Source organism: Theropithecus gelada, chromosome 1, assembly GCF_003255815.1.
Source record: "Theropithecus gelada isolate Dixy chromosome 1, Tgel_1.0, whole genome shotgun sequence".
Taxonomy (NCBI): domain Eukaryota; kingdom Metazoa; phylum Chordata; class Mammalia; order Primates; family Cercopithecidae; genus Theropithecus; species Theropithecus gelada.
The window spans coordinates 107,818,685-107,839,941 of NC_037668.1; the positions used below are offsets into that span (position 1 = coordinate 107,818,685).

General features: G+C 38.8%; 1 non-coding gene across 1 annotated transcript; it reads right to left on the reverse strand.

The window, feature by feature from the left end:
• Positions 1–1,604: 1,604 nt before the first annotated feature.
• Positions 1,605–1,725, reverse strand: LOC112616128. Its single transcript, XR_003117575.1, has one exon. It is a non-coding gene; the product is annotated as a small nucleolar RNA SNORA32 (small nucleolar RNA).
• Positions 1,726–21,257: the final 19,532 nt, after the last annotated feature.

The window sequence follows — 21,257 nt, forward strand, 5'->3', positions numbered from 1 at the left end:
TGAGGATATGTATTGTAAAATAGTTTGTCACTACTATATAAATCTCTTCTGATAAAGGCTTAGTTTATGATTTCATTTGAAGAAAATGGGTTTGTAGACAGGACTAGATACAATCAAAGTATAATTGGATGTCACCACAGTCTTATCATTTCAGGTATATAAGGGGAAAGAAGATCCACAAAGGGGGAGAAGCAATGCCTGGTTGTGTCTACAGAGGTAGATCATTGATGACCTCTCTTCTCTGTCCTTCCTAAAACATAAGTCTCCAGATCTCCTCTGATATATGAAATGTCAAAGGAGTTGAAGACGCATCCCCAACAGAGATCAAAGGAATGAGTGTGCATAAATTCTGAGTGTATCTAACTAGAAATGTGCTTGTAGATTTTGTTATAGCTTGTTTCACTGTCTCAATTTATTTTCTTTCTTTTGTTGTTGTTGTTTTAATACTTTAAGTTCTGGAATGCATGTGCAGAACATGAAGGTTTGTTACATAGGTATACATGTGCCACGGTGGTTTGCTGCATCCATCAACCCATCATCTACATTAGGTATTTCTCCTAATGCTCTCCCTCCCATTGTCCTGCATCCCACAACAGGCTCTGGTGTGTTATGTTCCCCTCCCTGTGTCCATGTGTTCTAATTGTTCAACTCCCACTTATGAGTGAGAACATGTGGTATTGGGTTTTCTGTTCCTCTGTTAGTATGCTGAGAATGATGGTTTCCAGCTTCATTCATGTCACTGCAAAGGACATAAACTCATTCTTTTTTATGGCTGCATAGTATTCCATGGTGTATATGTGCCACATTTTCTTTATCCATAGATGGGCATTTTGGCTGATTCCAAGTCTTTGCTATTGTGAACAGTGCTGCAGTAAACATACGTGTGCATGTGTCTTTATAGTAAAATGACTTATAATGCTTTTGATATATACCTAGTAATGAGATTGCTGGGTCAAATGGTATTTCTGGTTCTAGATCCTTGAGGAATTGTCACACTGTCTTCTACAATGGTTGAACTAATTTACACTCTCACCTACAGTGTAAAAGCGTTCCTATTTCTCCACATCCTCTCCAGCATCTGTTATTTCTTGACTTTTTAATGATCGCCATTCTAACTGGAGTGAGGTGGTATTTTGATGGGGTTGTTTTGTTCTTTTTTCTTTTTTTTAAAGTCAGTAAATTTTTATTCAAGGAATTCCATGTTGTGATTTCTTCCACTGTGCATCAAGGTCACTTAAGATCCTCTAAAGAGTGGAGTCAAAAGATTTATCTTCAAGTTTGCCCTTTTTAATGAAACTGATCCAGTTGTCCTGTCAGCCCTACATAACAATATGGAAGTAAATCTCACATTTCTAGAGATGATTGTACAGTGAGTGAACATGAATGAGTCCTAGAAGCAGCCTGAGTTAACTCTACTACAAACTCCTTGGTTATTAGCAACCCACAAGGGTTACAGTACAAAGGCAAAGCACATTTGCATAATTCAAGAGATCTAGGAGAATTTTAAAATCTCATTGATTACTGATGAAACAGTTATTAGAAAAAAAAGAAAAATCACACGTGGTTCACATTATATTTGTATTGCATTTCTATTACAGTTAATCAACTGTTCCCAATAAGCGGATTGCTAGCAAAGTAGCAGATAGAAAACCTACTGGGAAATTTTTTTATGGTCATGTCCACAGCAAATGAGAAAATGCATTCTAAAAGCCTTGGTAATGACCATGTTTGTTTTTTTCTTGCAAATTTGTTTAAGTTCCTTGTAGATTCTGGATATTAGTCCTTTGTCAGATGGATAGATTGCAAAACTTTTCTCCCATTCTGTAGGCTGCCTGTTCACTCTGATGATAGTTTCTTTTGCTGTGCAGAAGCTCTTTAGTTTAACTAGATCTGATTTGTCAATTTTGGCTTTTGTTGCCATTGCTTTTGGTGTTTTAGTCATAAAGTCTTTGCCCATGCCTATGTCCTGAGTGGTATTGTCCAGGTTTTCTTCTAGGGTTTTTATGGTTTTAGGTCTTATGTATATGTCTTTAATCCATTTTGAGTTAATTTTTGTATAAAGTGTAAGGAAGGGGTCCAGTTTCAGTTTTCTGCATATGGCTAGCCAGTTTTCCCAACACCATTTATTAAATAGGGAATTATTTCCCCATTGCCTGTTTTTGTCAGATCTGTCAAAGATCAGATGGTTGTAGATGTGTGGCATTATTTCTGAGGTCTCTGTTCTGTTCCCTTGGTCTATATATCTGTTTTGTTACCAGTACCATGCTGTTTTGGTTACTGTAGCCTTGTAGTATAGTATGAAGTCAGGTACCATGATACCCCCAGATTTGTTCTTTTTGCTTAGGATTATCTTGACTATATGGGCTCTATTTTTGTTCCATATGAAATTTAGAGTAGTTTTATTCCAATTCTGTGAAGAAAGTCAATGGTGGCTTGATGGGAATAGCATTGATCTATAAATTACTTTGAGCATTATGGCCATTTTCATGATATTGATTCTTCCAAGTCATGAGCATGAAATGTTTTACCATTTGTTTGTGTCCTGTCTTATTCCCTTGAGCAGTGGTTTGTAGTTCTCATTGAAGGGTCCCTCACATCCCTTGTAAGTTGTATTCCTAGGTATTTTATTCTCTACCAATTGCGAATGGGAGTTCATTCATACTTAGACTCCCACACAATAATAGTGGGAGACTTTAACTCACTGTCCATATTAGACAGATCAATGGGACAGAAAATTAACAAGAATATTCAGGACTTCAACTCAGCTCTGGACCAAGTGAACCTAATAAACATCTACAGAACTCTCCATCCCAAATCAACAGAATGTACTTTTTTCTCAGCACCACATAGCAGTTGTACTAAGCTTGACCAAATAATTGGAAGTAAAACACTCCTAAGCAAATGCAAAAGAACAGAAATCATAACAAACAGTCTCTCAGAAAAAAAATGTAATCAAATTAGAACTCAGGATTAAGAAATTCACTCAAAACCGCACAACTACATGGAAACTGAACAACCTGCTCCTGAATGACTACTGGGTAAATAACAAAATTGTGACAGAGATAAATAAGTTCTTAGAAACCAGTGAGAACAAAGACACAATGCAGCAGAATCTCTGGGACAAAGTTAAAACAGTGTTTAGAGGGAAATTTACAGCACTAAATGCCCACATGAGAATGTGGGAAAGACCTAAAATGGACACCCTAACATCACAGTTAAAAGAACTAGAGAAGCAAGAGCAAACACATTCAACAGCTAGCAGAAGACAAGAAATAACTAAGATTTTAGAGCAGAACTGAAGGAGATAGAGACACAAAAACATTTCAAAACATCAATGAATCCAGGAGCCAGTTTTTTGAAAAGATTAGCAAAATGGATAGACAGCAAGCCAGACTAATAAAGAAGAAAAGGGAGAAGAATCAAATAGACACAATAAAAAATGATAAAGGGGATATCACCACTGATCACACAGAAATACAAACTACCATCAGAGAATACCATAAACACCTCTATGCAAGTAACCCAGAAAATCTAGAAGAAATGGATAAATTACAGGACACATACACCCTCCCAAGACTAAACCAGGAAGGAGTTGAATGCCTGAATAGATTAATAACAAGTTCTGAAATTGAGGCAGTAATGAATAGCCTACCAACCAAGAAAAGCCCAGGACCAGATGGATTCACAGCCAAATTCTACCAGAGGTCCAAAAAGTAGCTGGTACCATTCCTTCGGAAACTATTCCAAACAATACAAAAAGTGGGACTCATCCCTAACTCATTTTATGCAGCCAGCATCATCTTGATACCAAAACCTGGCAGAGATACAACAAAAAAAGAAAATTTCAGGCCAATATCACTGACGAACATTGATGCAAAAATCCTCAATAAAATACTGGCAAACTGAATCCAGCAGCACATCACAAAGCTTATCCACCACGATCATATTGGGTTCATCCCTGTGATGCAAGGCTGGTTCAACATATGCAAATCAATAAACGTAATCCATCACATAAACAGAACCAATGGCAAAAACCACATGATTATATCAATAGATGCAGAAAAGGCCTTCGATAAAATTCAATACCCCTTCGTGCTGAAAACACTCAATAAACTAGGTATTGATGGAGCGTATCTCAAAATAATTAGAGATATTTATGACAAACCCACAGCCAATATCATACTGAATGGGCAAAAGCTGGAAGCATTCCCTTTGAAAACCAGCACAAGACAAGGATGCCCTCTCTCACCACTCCTGTTCAGAATAGTGTTGGAAGTTCTGGCCAGGGCAATCAGACAAGAGAAAGAAATAAAGGGTATTCAAATAGGAAGAGAGGAAGTCAAATTATCTCTGTTTGCAGATGACATGATTATATATTTAGAAAACCCCATCATCTCAGCCCAAAAGCTCCTTAAGCTGATAAGCAACTTCAACAAAGTCTCAGCATATAAAATCAATGTGCAAAAATCACAAGCATTCCTATACATCAATTTATTTTCAATAATTACTCTCACATTCAGTTTAAGTTTCCAGGTCCTTCTGTGTGGTTAGCACCATTTATGGTCATGTTGATTGTTTTAATCAGTACATTTCACAAAGCGGTGTTCATCACTGAAATTTGATGTATAACCACACCTCATATATGAACTACTATACCTCATATTTCTCTTAATAACTCATCTTACCTCCTGCTATCCAGAAGGTCAAGAACTGCTTGGTATTTAGAGGTATCTTAACTCTTTCGGGTCACTAGAAATAAGCAATTTATTAAATGGATTCTGAGTACTTGCTGCGAGTTAATGCGGTTTCAAAGAAGGGATTTGTTGTTATCTCACTCAAAGGATCAGGTCAAATAGCCTTTCTCCCTTCCATTTTCTACAATTGCTAAAGATATAATTTGGGCTCCATTTTAAACTAAATCCTTGGATAGGGAGGCATCTGAGTCTGTCCAAATCAACTCGCAATGCATTTATGAGGCACAGGGTTATGGCAGCCTACTCCTCGGGGTTAAGCTCTCAAGCTGGAAGAAAGCTTTCTCTATCAGAGACCTGAGACTTTAAACTCTTTCTCCACTCAGAGACACCTCATTCTCAATATTATAGCATTTAGAAGAGGATGCAGAAGTTATTTTCACACTTAAGAACTCCCAGTCAGTCAAAGAGGCTAGTCGAAGGTCATTCTTTTTGCTTCACTCTTTGAATTTTACGTAGCTTAAATGGTAAGAAATGTATCTCCTTCCTCTTATGTTTTCTTATGTTAATAGATTTCAGGGTTTTTCTTAGTGACAGATAAATAGCAATATCTGCACTACGGAAAGATCGAATTTCTATGCAATTATATTTCTATGCAATTATGAATGCCATAGTAACCACAATATGAATTTTTCTTTATAAATGTCTAAATCATTTATATTGGTTACATTGAGTTTCTTTTTACAGGTCTTTTTGTGCGATTAACACCTTTATGGGTTTGTCCATTACTTAAATTGTTTGGCTTCAATTATTTTGTGTGATACTGTAGGTACTACCACAAGCTAATATTTTAATTTCTTGTCTGAGTAGCTTGTAATAGAGCAGGAGAGTTACTCCAATTCAGCATCACAGGAGTGAACAAGTTCAGGGACTGGGATCCAACAGGGAAACAAAGCAGAGGTGGGTTAACTATTATCAGGACAAGCAAAAAAGAATTGCTAGCAGTTTTATGAGTGGGTTCTTATGCCAAAATCCTGTAGGGATCTCTGAGCCAGATTGGAAAAAGATCGTGATGTCTTGCATCTCAGTTGTCAGCCCTACAGTAATACATTTTACCAAGTGAGATTTCTCTTCCTCCTGCACCAGCCTTCCACACAGTTGAGACCAAAATTCAGAGGAAAATAACAGTAGGATTACAGGGCAACATGAAGTGGGGAGAAAAATGGGACATATTACAGGAATAGCTTTGGGAACAGTTCAACGATGCCCAACTTCATGTTACCAACATCAGGGGCTGCCTGCTGGAATCAGCTGCTTCCCTCTGCACATATATTCGCCTCCACCTGAGCCAGGTGTTCTTAATTACCAGTTCATCCGGGCAGGCCATGCTGGGATTGCTTCATGTATTCACAGATACTATGTTAAAACCTCAGAGTTGTGGCCAAAAAGAAAAAGTCAAGCAAACACATAAAATCTGGTTTCACTTATAAAGGTGCTTTCTTGTATAGGAACAGGATATCTGCCCTCCTTATTCAATAATTTCCTCTTAGTTCCTGCAGGTGTCCTATGTTCTAAACTGCATGAGAGACCCAGGAGGGTGAGAAATGGGACTGTAGTGAGATGACGGAGATAGTTTGGAGTTTCAGTTCCCACATGATTGACTAACTATAGTGATAATTGGTATGATTTGGGTCTGTGTCCCTACCTAAATCTCATGTCAAATTGTAATCCCCAATGTTGGAGGAGGGGCCTGGTGGGAGGTGATTGAATCATGGGGGTGGACTTCTCCCCTGCTGTTCTCATGATAGTGAGTAAGTTCTCTTGAGATCTGGTTGTTTTAAAATGTGTAGCACCTCCCCCTTCACTCTCTCATTCTCCTTCTCTGGTCATGTAATACATGTCTGCTTCCCCTTCACCTTCTGCCATGATTGTAAGCTTCCTGAGGCCTCCCCAGGAATGCTTCCTGTACAGTCTGTGGAACTGTGAGTCAGTTAAACCTCTTTTCTTCATAAATTACTCAATCTCAGGTAATTCTTTACAGCAATGCAAGAATAGACTAATACAATAATTATGATGGTGAACCCTCCATAGTGGTAACCCTGTGCTGTGTGCTTTGCTTAATTTATTTTAATTAATCCTCACAACACTAGGTAGGCTCAATTATATCCCCATTTACATGAATGAGGAACTATAAAGCACAGAGACTTTGAATGCTCAAAAAATATTTTGTATATATGGATGAATACATTCAACCATGATGAATGTATATTGGGTACCTTGATGTAGTCCCAATCCTCATGGAAATTGTGTCTTATTACATAGCAAAGAAGGGCAGGAAGGAGGAAATGAGTGAATATGGAGTTCTGGACGTAGGTGCAGGACTCAAAGGAGAGTGGGCAGCATTGCCCTAGGCAAATTGAATCGTGGAATCAGTTGCAGTATGAAGAAGCTTGACTTAAAGTTGGGGAAGTCAGAAGGGAAAAAAGACATTTTTAAAAGCACGAGATAGGTGAGCTCTGATTCTCTTGTAAGGATGTTTGATCTCTGACCTGTTTTACAATACTTTCTACCTGAGGGTGGCCCCAAGGTTAATTGTGGCCAGAAGGGGCCCTGAAGATTTTGGGTAAATCCATCCTGGAAGAGAGACCAGGACCAAAGCTGATGAAAGTAATTCACATTTCTGACAGAGTTTTTTTTTTTTTTTTTTTTTTGCTTTTGGAGTATTCTACCTTGTTCTATATATTCTGAGGACTTTTTTTTTTTTTTTTTCCTTTCTCTCTTTTCATGTGCCAAGATCTGGCTTGTAAATTAGAATTTGCCTAGTTATTTTACTAACTGGTGATTACTCCTGCCTCTGCCCGGATTCTTATTAAAAACAAAACAAAACAAAAATCTGTTTTGATGCTCTGCTTTGATGAATAGCCTCCGGGCCTCACTAATATTTACCTCCTCTTTCAAACAGTTGGACTGAACAGTATCTGCCATTTTCTCCAGTTTTAGTTATATTCTATTATAGAATGATTTCTAGGATAACTTCTGTCATTTGTATTCCATGTCTGCCTAATCCATTCACATTGTTTAAGTAATTCACTGCTTTTTAACATAAGGCAGGTTGGAAATGAAAAGAGACTTGTTCCTTAGGTACCTGAGAAAAATAAAAGATAGAAAGGGCTTCAATTACTCAGCCCTGGCCGTTCTTCCTTCTTTGACACTAAGGTCAAGATTCTCATAGTCATGGCATTATTCCTTTCATGGTGGTGTGGTCCTGGCATCATTGACCCCTGGGCTGCTCAGATCTTTACCTCTTCTACCTGAGGGAGAGACAGATTTGTAGGTCTGAATCACAGGACACGATTTTAACAAAATGGATTCAGGATCCAGGCAGGCCATGCTGGGATTGCTCCATGCATGTCCAAAACCACAGATATAAAGCCCACATCATTTTGATTTTGCTCTTTCTATCCTCTCTCTTTCTCACTCTCCATTCACCAAAGAAAGCTTACTCACACTGCTAGGACCCGTCCAGCTGCCTCTGGAGTGGATATCCTCTTCTATTTCTCATTGCCTTAAATTCCTCCCAAGTTTCCAGTAGAGAAAGGAGATTTCACAACTGGCTCTATATGCTTCTTTGTCTTACTTAGGAACATACTTAATAAATATAGCTTATTCCATTGGCAATGTATAAGTAGTTAGTTATCTTTTGTTTCATGACCTTTGTTAGCCAAATCATACTCAACCATAGAAGTGTGATTATATCAGTGAGAATTTTTGCTTCTGTTTTAAAGATTCCAAATACCTACTGTTTAGGTGTTGGTTAACCCTTTTTATTTTTCACTTTTCTCATCTTTAAAATGGCGGCCATAATAAAATCTACTTCAAATGGTTTCAAGAAAGACTAAAGAAGTTATATGTAAAGCACTTAGAAAAGTCTGGCACACAGTTACTTGTAGGTATTATTATTGTTGTTGTTATTTTCTTATGCCAACTCTCCAAGTTATTCACAAACAAATGGAATTCTTGGCGGGTAGGGCCAGATGTCTGACAAGAAGCAGCTAGTGTGTGCCTTCAGAGAGAAAAAAGAGTAGTAGGTAAATACTAACTCTTCACCTGGAACAACCAGATGAACACATTGCACTGGGATTCATCAAAAAAACCAACTCCATCCATGGAGAACAGAGAGGAGCAGCGAGACAGGACAACTGCCCTTCTGGGAGTAGCAGGAGACAGGGGAGACCCTGTCCCCCACTGTGGGTAAATGTAAGTGAGCGGTGGTCCCTGGGGACTCACACTTCTACCATGGACTTTTGCAACCCCAGGCTCAGGAGATCCCCATGAGTTCCCTCACTGAGGCCTCCAGACCGACCTGGAAAGCTACATGAATCTGGGCAGAGCCACAGCCCAGGCACACATGGAGTCCCAGGAGCCTTGGATCCTTGGGCATCCCGACATTAGCAGCTGCAGCTCCGGCAATGGGGAAGGTCAGGCTTCCTCGTACACCCCCAGGAAGGGGGCCAAGTCCACAGGGCTGCTGCTCAGCAGACTGCAGGCCTCACCTCTACTGCACCTCGCAGGATAAGGCCCACTGCTCTGGGACCGTAGCGTGGTCACACCAGGCATGCCTGTGCTCTGGGGCAAGTAGCAGCTCTGCATTTTCCTGGGATGGTGGTCCCAGAGGGAGAGGCAGCCCCCATTTCTGCTGCCTCACAGCCCTCGCTCCTGTTGCCCTCAGGCTCTAGATGGTGTGCCATGATTAGGGACTGGGGTGGATCCCCAGCACAGAGCAGCTGCCCCATGGAGAAGTGTCCAGATTGTTCTAACCCTGCTTCTCTTCACTGTGTTGGGCCTCCAGACCGGGGACTCCAGCATAACTATCCTGCCTCTGCCTGGACACTTCAGTGGGAGGTAGCTCTGGACTTCTCTGAGGAGGAAATCCCAGAGACACCCCATAGCCTCTCCACTACTGCAGCTGCAGTGGTACCGCCCTAATCACCCTTAGGTTGGGGAAGGAGCATAGGGCCTGGTTGCTACAGTAGCACCTCCAGCACACTGCAGCCACCAAATGGAGAGGAGCCCAGTCTCTCTTTACTGAGAACCTCCATTCCCCCACTCTTCACCAGGCAGGGCCCCCAGCTCAGGACCACAGAACAGCCACCTTAACCGCAGCTATGTATAACCACTGGTAGTGGCTTTGTGTTTCCCTAGGGAGTGGCTCCTAAAGCTCCCTAGGGCTCCCTCTGGCACTGCCATGGCAGTGGTTCTGGTCCTGCTGACCTTGGTCCGTGGAAGAATCAAAGAGTCTGAGAGCTTTATTTGCTTTTCCAGCACAACACAGTTACCATACAGAGAGGAGCCCCGTCTCTTCTCCCTGGGAGCACTTGAGCCCCTGCTCTTCCCCAAGTAGAGGCCCTAGCTTAGGCCAGCTGTGCAGTCACTCTACCTCTGGCTGAACATTCCCAGTGGCAGTGGTTCCACTTTTCTCTGAGGTAGAGCTCCCAGAAGCAACCAAAACTATTCTGCCACTGCCACTGCAGTGGTACTGCCCTTGCTGCCCTTAGACTGGGGAAGGAGCAAAGACCCTGAGTGCTTTAACTACAACTCCAGCAAGCTGAAGTTGCCCTAAGGAGAAGAGACCAGTCTGTCTCCCCCATGATGCATCCACCCTGTGTATCATCAGGCAGAGCCCTCTTGGCTTAGGCCGCAGTGCAGCTGCCCTACCATAGGTCAATCACACTGATTGATAGTGGCTCTGCATTTCCTTGGGGTGGAATCCCAAGAGACAAGTGAAAGTTTATTCTATCATAACCACTGCCAAGGCCCCTTCCCCTGCTGCTTCTAGGAAGAGAACATAAAGACTGAGCTCACCCGAGAGCTGTGGTGTGCAGCCTAGGAATGACAAGTCAACATTTGTAGCCAGCACTTAAGTGGGAGAGGAGTCCACATTTTCAGAGCACTGAGAGGCAGCATGGGTGCAATCATGAGGGAATACAAAGGAACCATGTGGCTGAGCAAGAGCTTACCTATTGGCCATTACACTTAAGTGCCACCTACTGAATCTGAGCCCGAACTTCTACATCAAAAATACTTTGCTAATATACCCCCTTGTGAAACCAAGGACAATAATTCAGCTATAAATAAAGACCTGGCACAAAGTGTCAGCCATCTAAAAACATCCATATAAGAAGTCTATTGACTGTACTTGATTTTCATCACAGTTAAAGAAACACCAGCCCATACAGATGAGAAAGAACCAGTGCAAATACTCTGGCTACTTAAAGAGCCAGAGTGACTTCTTCCCTCTAAAAAACCACACTAGTTCCCCAGCAAGGGTTCTTAACCAAGCTGAAATATCTGAAATGACAGAAGTAGAATTCTGAATATGAATATAAATGAAGATCATTGAGACTCTGGAGCAAGTCAAAATCCAATATAAGAATGTAAGTGTTACAAAAAAAAAAAAAAAACCAGCTAACAGATAAAATGACCATTATAAGAAAGACACAAACTTATCTGATAAACTAAAAAACACACTACAAGAATTTCGTAATGCAATCATTAGTATTAATGGCAGAACAGATCAAGCTGAGGGATGAATCTCAGGGATTGAAAATTGGCTCTCTAAACTAACTCAGTCAGAAAAAAATTAAGAGGAATGAAAAAGAATAAACAAAACTTCTGAGAAATGTGGGATTACATAAAGAAACCAAATCTGTGACTTACTGAGGTTCCTGAAAGAAATGGGGAGAAAGCAAGCACCTTGGAAAATATATTTCAGGATATCATCCATGAAAACTTCCCCACTATCACTAGAGAGGACAATATTCAAATTCAGGAAATACAGAGAACCCCTGTTAGATACTATACAAGAAGACCATCCCTAAAACACATAGCCATCAGATCTTGGGTCAAATTGAAAGAAAAAAAAAAAAAATGTTAAAGGCCACTAGAGAGAAGGAGAATGTTACCTACAGAGGGAACCCTATCAGCTAACAGTGGACCAATCAGTAGAAACCCTACAAGCCAGAAGAAATTGGGGGCCTATATTCAGCATTCTTAAAGAAAAGAAACTCCAAAAATTTCATACCCAGCCAAACTAAGCTTTATAAGCAAAGGAGAAATAAAACCCTTTTCAGAAAAGCAAATGCTGAGGGAATTAATTACCACTAGACCTGCCTTACAGGAGGTCCTGAAAGGAGTGCTAAATATCGAAAGGGGAGACCGTTACCAGCCACTACAAAAACACAGTTAAGTACACTGACAATTGACACTATAAAGCAACCACACAAACAAGTCTGCATAATAACCAGCTAAAAACATAATCACCAAAGCAAACCCACATGTATCAATATTAACCTTGAATTTAAACAGGCTGAATGCCCCCAATTAAAAGGTGCAGAGTGGCAAGCTGGATAAACAGGGAAGACACAGGGGTATGCTGTCTTAAAGAGACTCATTTCACATGCAATGACATTCATAGGCTCAAAATAAAGCAATGAAGAAAAATCTATCAAGAATATGTAAAACAGAAAAAAGGCAGGGATTGCTACACTAATTTCAGACAAAACAGACTTTAAAGAAACAAAGATCAAAAAAGACAAAGAAGGGCACTGCATAATAGTAAAAGATTAAATTCAACAAGAAGACCTAACTATTCTAAATATTTATGTACCCAATACAGGAGCACTCAGGTTCATAAAGCAAGTTCTTACAGACCTATAAAGAGGCTTAGATTTCCACACAATAATAGTGAGAGACTTCAACACCCCACTGATAGCGTTAGACAGATTATCAAGGCAGAAAATTAACAAAAGTATTTAGAACCTGAAATCAACATTTGACCAAATGGACCTAATAGACATTTACAGAAATCTCCAGCCCAGAACAACAGAATATACATTCTTCTCATTACTACATGGCACATATTCTAAAACTGACCAAACAATTGGACATAAAACAATCCTCAGCAAACTAAAAATAACTGAAATCATACCAAAGGTACTCATGGACTACAGCCCAATAAAAATAGAAATGAATGCTAAAAAGCTGCTCAAAATCATACAACTACATGGAAGTTAAACTACTCGATCCTGAAAGACGTTTGGGTAAAAAATACAATTAAGATAGAAATCAAGAAATTCTTCAAAAGTAATGAGAACAAAAATAAAACATACCAGAATCATTTGGACACAGCTAAGGCAGTATTAAGAGGGTTATCGTACTGAATACCATGTCAAAAATTTAGAAGTATCTCAAATTAACAACCTAACATCACTGCTACAGGGAGAGAAACAAGAACAAACCAATCCCAAAGCTAGCAGAAAACAAGAGATAACCAAAATCAGAACTGAAGTGAAGAAAATTGAGATGTGGAAAACAATACATAACAGACTCCTCAACAAGTCCAAGAGTCAGTTTTTGAAAAATTAGTAAAATATATAGACCTCTAGCTTGATTAATATAGGCAAAAAGAGAGAAGATCCAAATAAACACAATCAGAAATTATAATTACTACTGACCTCACAAAAGTACAAAAAAACCCTCACAGACTACTATGAATATCTCTGTGCACACATACCAGAAAACTCAGAAGAAATGGATAATTTCCTGGACATATACAACCTCCCAAGATTGAACCAAGAAGTTGAATCTCTGAAAAGATCAACAATGAGTTCCAAAATTGAATCAGTAACAAAATGTCTACCAACCAAAAGACAGCCAGGATTAGATAGAGTCACAGCCAAATTCTATCAGATGTATAAAGAAGAGCTGGTAGTGTTCTTACTGAAACTATTTCCAAAAATTGAGGAGAAGGGAATCCTTAACTCATTTTATGTAGCCAACGTCATTCTGAAACCAAAACCTGGCAGAGACACAACAAAGAAAGAAAACTTCAGACCAATATTCTTGATGAACCTAGATGCAAAAATCCTTAACAAAATACTAGAAATCCAAATCCAGCAGAACATTTAAATGCTAATACACCATATTTAAGTAGTCTTTATACCTGCGATGCTAGGTTGGCTTAATATATGCCAGTAAATCAATGTTATTCTTCACATAAAGAGAACTAGAAATGAAAAACACATGATTATTTCAATAGACACAGAAAATACTAAAGATAAAATTTAACATTCCTTTATGTTAAAAACCCCTCAATAAAGTAGGCATTGAAGGTACATACTTCAAAATAATAAGAGCCATCTATCACAAACCCACAGCCAATCTCATACTGAACGGAAAAAGGCTGGAAGCACTTTCCTTGAAAATCGGAACAATACAAGGGATGGCCTCTCACTACACCTATTTAGCATAGTAATGGAAGTCCTCACCAGAGCAGTCAGGCAAGAGAAGGAAATAAAAGTCATCCAAATAGGAAGAGAGGAAGTCAAACTATCTCTGCTTGCAGATGATATGATTCTATGACTAGAATAGAAGAATCTCTGCCCAAAAGCTCCTTGATGCGATAAACAGCTTCAGCATAGTTTCAGAATACAAAATCAATGTACAGAAATTAGTAGCATTCCTATACACCAGTGACAACCAAATTGAAAGCCAAATCAGGAACACAATCTCATTCACAATAGCCAAAACAGAATAAAATACTCAGGAATACAGCTAACTAGAAAGATGGAAAATTACAACAATTAGAATCACAAATCTCTGCTAAAAAATCAGAAAAGACATAAATGGAAAAACATTCCACGCTCATGGATAGGAAGAGTCAATATTTTTAAAATGGCCATCCTGCCCAAAGCAATTTACAGATTCAGTGCTATTCCAACATTCTTTCCAGAATTAGGAAAAAAAAAAAAACTATTTTAAAATTCGTATGGAACCAAAAAGGAGTCTGAATAGCCAAGGCAATACTAAGTAAACAGTACAAAGCTGGAGACATCAGATTACCCAACTTCAAACTATACTACAGGGTTACAGTAACCCAAATAGCATAGTATTGCTACAAAAACAGAAATGTAGACCAGTGGAACAGAATAGAGAGCCCAGAAGTAATGCTGTACATCTACAACCATCAGATCTTTGACAAAGTTGAGAAAATCAAGCAATGGGGAAAGGACTTTATATTCAATAAATTATGCTGGGTTAACCAGCTAGCCATATGTAGAAGATTGACACTGGACCCCTTCCTTACACCATATACAAAAATCAACTCAAGATAGATTAAAGTCTTAAATGTAAAACCTAAAATGGTTAAAATCCTGGAAGATAACCTAGGATATACAATTCTGGACACTTGAGCTGGCAAAGATTTCATTATAGAGGTGCCAAAAGCAATTGCAACAAAAACCAAAATTGACAAATGGGAACTAATTAAACTAAAGAGCTTCTGCATAGCAAAAGAAACTATGAAAAGAGTAAATAGACCATCTACAGAATGGGAGAAAATATTTGCAAACTATGCATCCAACAAAGGTCTAATATCCAGAATCTGTAAGAAACTTAAACAAATGACAAGCAAAAAGCAAACAACCTCCATATTAGAAAGTGGGCAAGGGACATAAACAGACACTTTTCAAAAGAAGACATACATTTGGCCAATAACATAGTTCAAAGTTGCTAATCATTAGAGAAATGTCAATCAAAACTACAATGAGGTACCATCTCATACCAGTTGGAATAGTTATTATTAAAAAGTCAAAAAATAACAAGCTGGCAAGACTGCAGGGAAAAAGGAACACTTATATTCTGCTTGTGGAGGTGTAAGTTAGTCCAGCCACTCTGGAAAAGCAGTCTGGTGATTCCTCAAAGACCTAAAAACAGAATTACCATTCCTTCCAGCATTCCCTTTACTAGGTATATACCCAAAAGAATATAAATTGTTCTGCTGTAAAGATACATGTGCACATATGTTCACTGCAGCATTATTCACAATAGCTAAGACATGGAATCAACCTAAATGCCCATAAATGGTAGCCTGAATAAAGAAAATGTGGTACATATATGTCATGGAATACTAAGAAACCTTAAAAAATAACTAGATCATATCCTTTGCAGCAACATGGATAGAGATGGAGGCTATTATACTAAGTGAATTAACACAGGAACAGAAAACCAAATACTGCAAGTTCTTACTTATAAGTGGAAGCTAAACAATGAAAACATGTGGACACAAAGAGGGAAATAAGACCCAGACACAAAGAGAGGAACAACAGGCACAGAGGCTTACATGGGCCTGGAGAGTAGGAGGAGGGAGAGAGATAAAAAAACTACCTGTTAGGTACTATGCTTAATACCTGGCTGAGGGAAAAATCTGCACACCAAATTCCTGTGACATGTAGTTTACCTATATAACAAACCTACACCTAAAATAAAAGTTAACAACAAGAATAAAGATTTATTTCAGAAATATACCAAGCAGTTTCTGACATTTTCCCTAAGTATTTTTGAATAACATTTTTCTTAACAGTAAAAATTTTGGAGTCAGAGGTTCCTGTTCTACACCTGTTACTTACCAGATGATTGATTGGGTAGGTTATTATTCTTTCTAAACTCCAGTTATTTTGTGTATATAAAATGAAGAGATTTCTAATTTACAGGGCTGTTACAAAGAATACCTATAGCACTGAGGACATATAATAAGCTCTGAATATATGATAGCTATTATTATCACGCACAGATTTCTATGGGTGGTTAGGGGAAGATAACGCAAAATGTCTCTAAGATTCCTTTCTGTTAGATAAAATTTAACTATTACCTGTATAATTCAACTATCCATTTATAGAAAGGTCTAATTAAATGTGCAAGTCCTTTGGACTACAATGAAGCATCTCAGAGTAAAAGTTCAGGTTTGAAACAATTTCTTTTCTCATTGAAATGGTAGTTGTTTTTTTCATGGTCATATTACCTAGTGCTCATCACAGTCTCAAGGATGCAATGATAGTCTCCATGGATCTGATTATCATATGTATTAGTCCGCTTTCATGTTGCTGAAAGACATACCTGAGACTGGGAAGAAAAAGAGGTTTAATGGATAACTCACAGTTTCACATGGCTGGGGAGGCCTCACAATCATGGCTGAAAGCATAGAGGAACAAGTTACATCTTACATGGATGGCAGCAGGCAAAGAGAGAGCTTGTGCAGGGAAGCTCTCATTTTTAAACCCATCCGATCTCATAAGACTCATTCATTATACTGAGAACAGTGCAGGAAAGACTCATTCCCATAATTCAATCACTTCTCACCAGTTTCCTCTCACGGCACATAGAAATTGTGGGAGTTACAATACAAGATGATATTTGGGTGGGGACAGAGCCAACCCATACCATTCCACACCTGGCCCCTCCAAAATATCATGTCCTCACATTTTAAAACAAATAATGCCTTCCAAACAGTTTCCCACAGTCTTAACTCATTTCAGCATTAACTCCAAAGTTCAGAGTCCTAAGTCTTATCCAAGACAAGGCAAGTCCCTTCCACCTATGAGCCTATAAAATCAAAAGCAAGTTAATTACTTCCTAGTTACAATGAGGGTAGAGGCATTGGATTAAAAATAAAAGTCATTCCAAAGGGGAGAAAGTGGCCAAAACAAAGGGACTATAGGGCCCATGCAAGTCCAAAATCCAGCAGGGCAGTCAACTCTTAAAGCTCCAAAATGATTTCCTTTGAATGCATGTCTCACATCCAGGTTGTGCTGATGCAAGATGTGGGTTCCTATGGTCTTGGGCAGCTCTGTCCCTGTGACTTCGCAGGGGATAGACCCCTCCTGGCTGCTTTCATGGGCTAGCATTGAGTGTCTGTGGCTTTTCCAGGCCCACAGTGCAAGCTGGTGGTGGATCTACAGTTCTGGAACCTGGAGGATGGTGGCCTTCTTCTCACAGCTCCACTAGGTGGTGCCCCAGTAGGGACTCTGTGTAGGGGCTCCAACCCCACATTTCCCTTCTGCACTGCCCTAGCAGAGGTTCCCCATGAGAACCTTGGCCTTGCAACAAACTTCTGCCTGGATATCTAGGTATTTCCATACATTCTCTGTAATCTAGGCATAAGGTCCTAAACCTCAATTCTTGACTTCTGTGCACTGTCAGGCTCAACACCCCATGAAAGCTGCCAAGGTTTGAGGCTTGAACCCTTTGAAGCCATGGAACGAGCCCTACATTGGTCCCTTTCAGCTGTGGCTGGAATGGCTGGGATGCAGGACACGAAGTCCCTAAGCTGCACATGGCCCAGGAGCCCTGGACCTGGCCCACAAAACCACTTTTTCCTCCTTGGCCTCTAGGCCTGTGATGGGAGGGGCTGCCATGAAGACCTCTGACATGCTCTGAAGACATTTTCCCCATTGTCTTGCAGATTAACATTCAGCCCCTCATTTGCAAATTTCTGCAGCCTGCTTGAATTTTTCCTCAAAAAATGGGATTTTCTTTTCTATTACATTGTCAGGCTGCAAGTTTTCCAAACTTTTATGCTCTGCCTCCCTTATAAAACTGAATGCTTTTAATGGCACCCACATCACATTCTGAATGCTTTGTTGCTTAGAAATTTTTTCTGCCACATACCCTAAATCATCTCTCTCAAGTTCAAAGTTCCACAAATCTCTAGGGCAGGGGCAAAATGCCACATTTCTTTGCTGAAACATAGCAAGAGTAACTTTTGCTCCAGTTCCCAAAAAGTTCCTCATCTCCATCTGAGACCACCTCTGCCTGGATTTCATTGTTCACATCATTATAAGCATTTTGGTTACAGCCATTCAACAAGTCTCTAGGAAGTTCCAAACTATCCCACATTTTCCTGTCTTCTTCTGAGCCCTCCAAACTGTTTCAACCTCTGCCTGTTACCCAGTTGCAAAGTCACTTCCACATTTTTGGGTATCTTTTCAGCAGCACCCCACTTTACTGGTACCAGTTTACTGTATTAGTTCATTTTCATGTTGCTGATAAAGACATACCCAAGACTGGGAAGAAAAAGAGGTTTAATAGAGAACTCACAGTTCCCCATGGCTGGAGAGCCTCACAATCATGGCAGAAGGCGTGGAGGAACAAGTCACATCTTACATGGATGGCGGCATGCAAAGAGAGAGCTTGTGCAGAGAAACTAACATTTTTAAGCCTATCAGATCTCATGAGACTCATTCACTATATTGAGAACAGCGCAGGAAAGACCTGCCCCCATAATTCAATCACCTCCTACTGGGTTCCTCCCATGATATATGAGAATTGTGGGAGTTACAATTCAAGATGAGATTTGGATGAGGACACAGCCAAACCATATCACCATAGATTCTGAATGTAAGCACTGAATGACAACTATAAAGGTACTTGCTTCCATGTGTGTCTTTTCATTTTACCTAATAGTGAAGTAAACAAGGTTCCCATCTTTCTCTGTTTCCATCTCTCTCCCTGTTTCTCTCTCTTCTCTTCCACTTCACCCCCATACTCACCCACACACACACACACATAATGTGCTGTGCTCTTTTCCATTGTGATTTTATAGAAATATGGGATGTTTTGGATTCTTTCCTGCAAAATACATTAATTTAAAATAAACAGAGGCAATCCATTTAAAGACACCGAGAGATGAGTGATCTACTGAGAAGGATCTGTATTGAAACAGTAGAAAATAACTCCTTTCTGATTATGGTGTGTGAATGTAAAAAAAAAAAATGTGTAAATTATGTAAATCTGAGAATATTTTACTAGAATATAGTAATATTTTACAAACAGAAATAATAGCTACATTTTGCTTTCAATTATATTTAGAATGAGGCTAATTCCAATAAATGCATGGTTCAGTATTAGCTTGTAGTATAACTCTAAAAGGGCTTTTTTGCTTCATTTACTAAGTAATACACCTAGGAGGCATAGCTAGTAGACTATTTTTATGCATACATCATATTAAATTGTACATATTCATTTTAAACCATTGCTTCATATATTCAGAAAAAATACCAAAATTAATTTGAGTTAATATTTTTCCTCTCTGTTTGCTTTAAGAAGACTCAGTGTTTCCCCATGAGTGTTTTTTAACTTCTAGGTTCACTTCCTTTAATTAGGGGTTTCAAATGAAAATACACCCTCCTAGGAAACAGGAGTCAAGTAGAATAAAGGAGAAAGCATAGATGAGGCTAGAAAAACTCAGGTCCTCAAAGCCATTTGTAAAGCTTTTGTTAAACTCACCGCTGCTCCCAAAGAAATCAGAATAGAATGAACATACTGAGACACAGTCTTAACAGAAATGTTCAACATAGCAGAAAGCAGAAGCACAGAAGTGAGGGGTCTATCAGGTGTTTAATACCAGAGGTGCCCTATACTTTGAAGTAATTCACTTTAGAAGCAAAAGTGGGACTCGTATTTGAGAAGAATTGAAAGCCATTTAGGCATAGAGAATATCATTAGCCATGTCACATTGTTCCAAGTATATCTATTTTCTAAGCCACAAAGAATTTGTAAAATACTCATATCTCCATAGAGAGTTGAACCTTTGTCACATAATTAGTCATTCTGTCAATACTTTTGGAAGTGAATTGGTATGTAGTCTTCTGCACTTATTAGATCCCAAAGAAATAAATGTTTTTGAATAAGAAGTATATATTAGAATGGCATTTTAGTCATTCCAATTGGTTATCAAAAAATTTACATATTATCTTACTGGTTACACTCTTAGCTTACTCATATTTTTCTGTTTCTCTATTCTTTAGTTTAATTTTCAGAGATGCACAGAAAAATGAATAGAAAAGTGTGAAGAAATTCTTAATTGGGTTAAAAAATTAAATTTTTCTTTTTTTATTTCCTTTATGTACCCTTCAGTGAATGTTCATTATGGGATAACAAAGTTTGATTTCACAAAGTTTGGCTATTCAATACAAGTAAATTAAAAAAGGATTCATTTTTCATAGTTGAATTAACCTAGTGGCTCTCAAGAGTGGTGATTTTACCACTCAGGGGACACAACTGGTGTTAAGGGTAAAGGCAGTGCTACTGACATCTAGTGACTAGAGGCCGGGGATATTGGCCCACACTCAAATAATTAACTGGGCCAAAATGTGAGTAGTGCCAATGTTGAGAAACCCTGAAATAGTCAAACATAATTTAAGTTAAGGGAGGGAGGAGGGAGGAAATGAAATTAGACTTGGGAAAAATGGCTAAATCAGGCTGGACGTGAGATATGGGGGCATTTTTTGATAGAATATGAAATTTAATCACTGTATCAACGATTTCATGTGTTGTGGTATTCATCCTGCTTCTTTGTACCTCCAATGGAGATTTTTATTATCTTATTACATTTTGGGTTTCTTTACATCGTTTACATACCTTTATACTTATGAATCTCTTTCTTTTCCTTGAACCCCTATTCAAAGAAAAATGCATTTTTATATATATATATAAAATATATACATAATGTGTGTATCAAGATTATTTTTCTGACTAGTATTCCCTTTTTTTGTTCAAAAAAATGACTTCAGGAATTGTTTCAAAGTTTTAAATGCATTAGAACAATGATTAAGGACATGTACTTTTGAGCCTGACAGACTTCAAGCAAATGTTGTCTTTGATATTTATAAGCCGAGTGACTTTGAGAAAGCAGTTTAATCTCATTGAATCTCAATTTTCTTATCTGTAAGT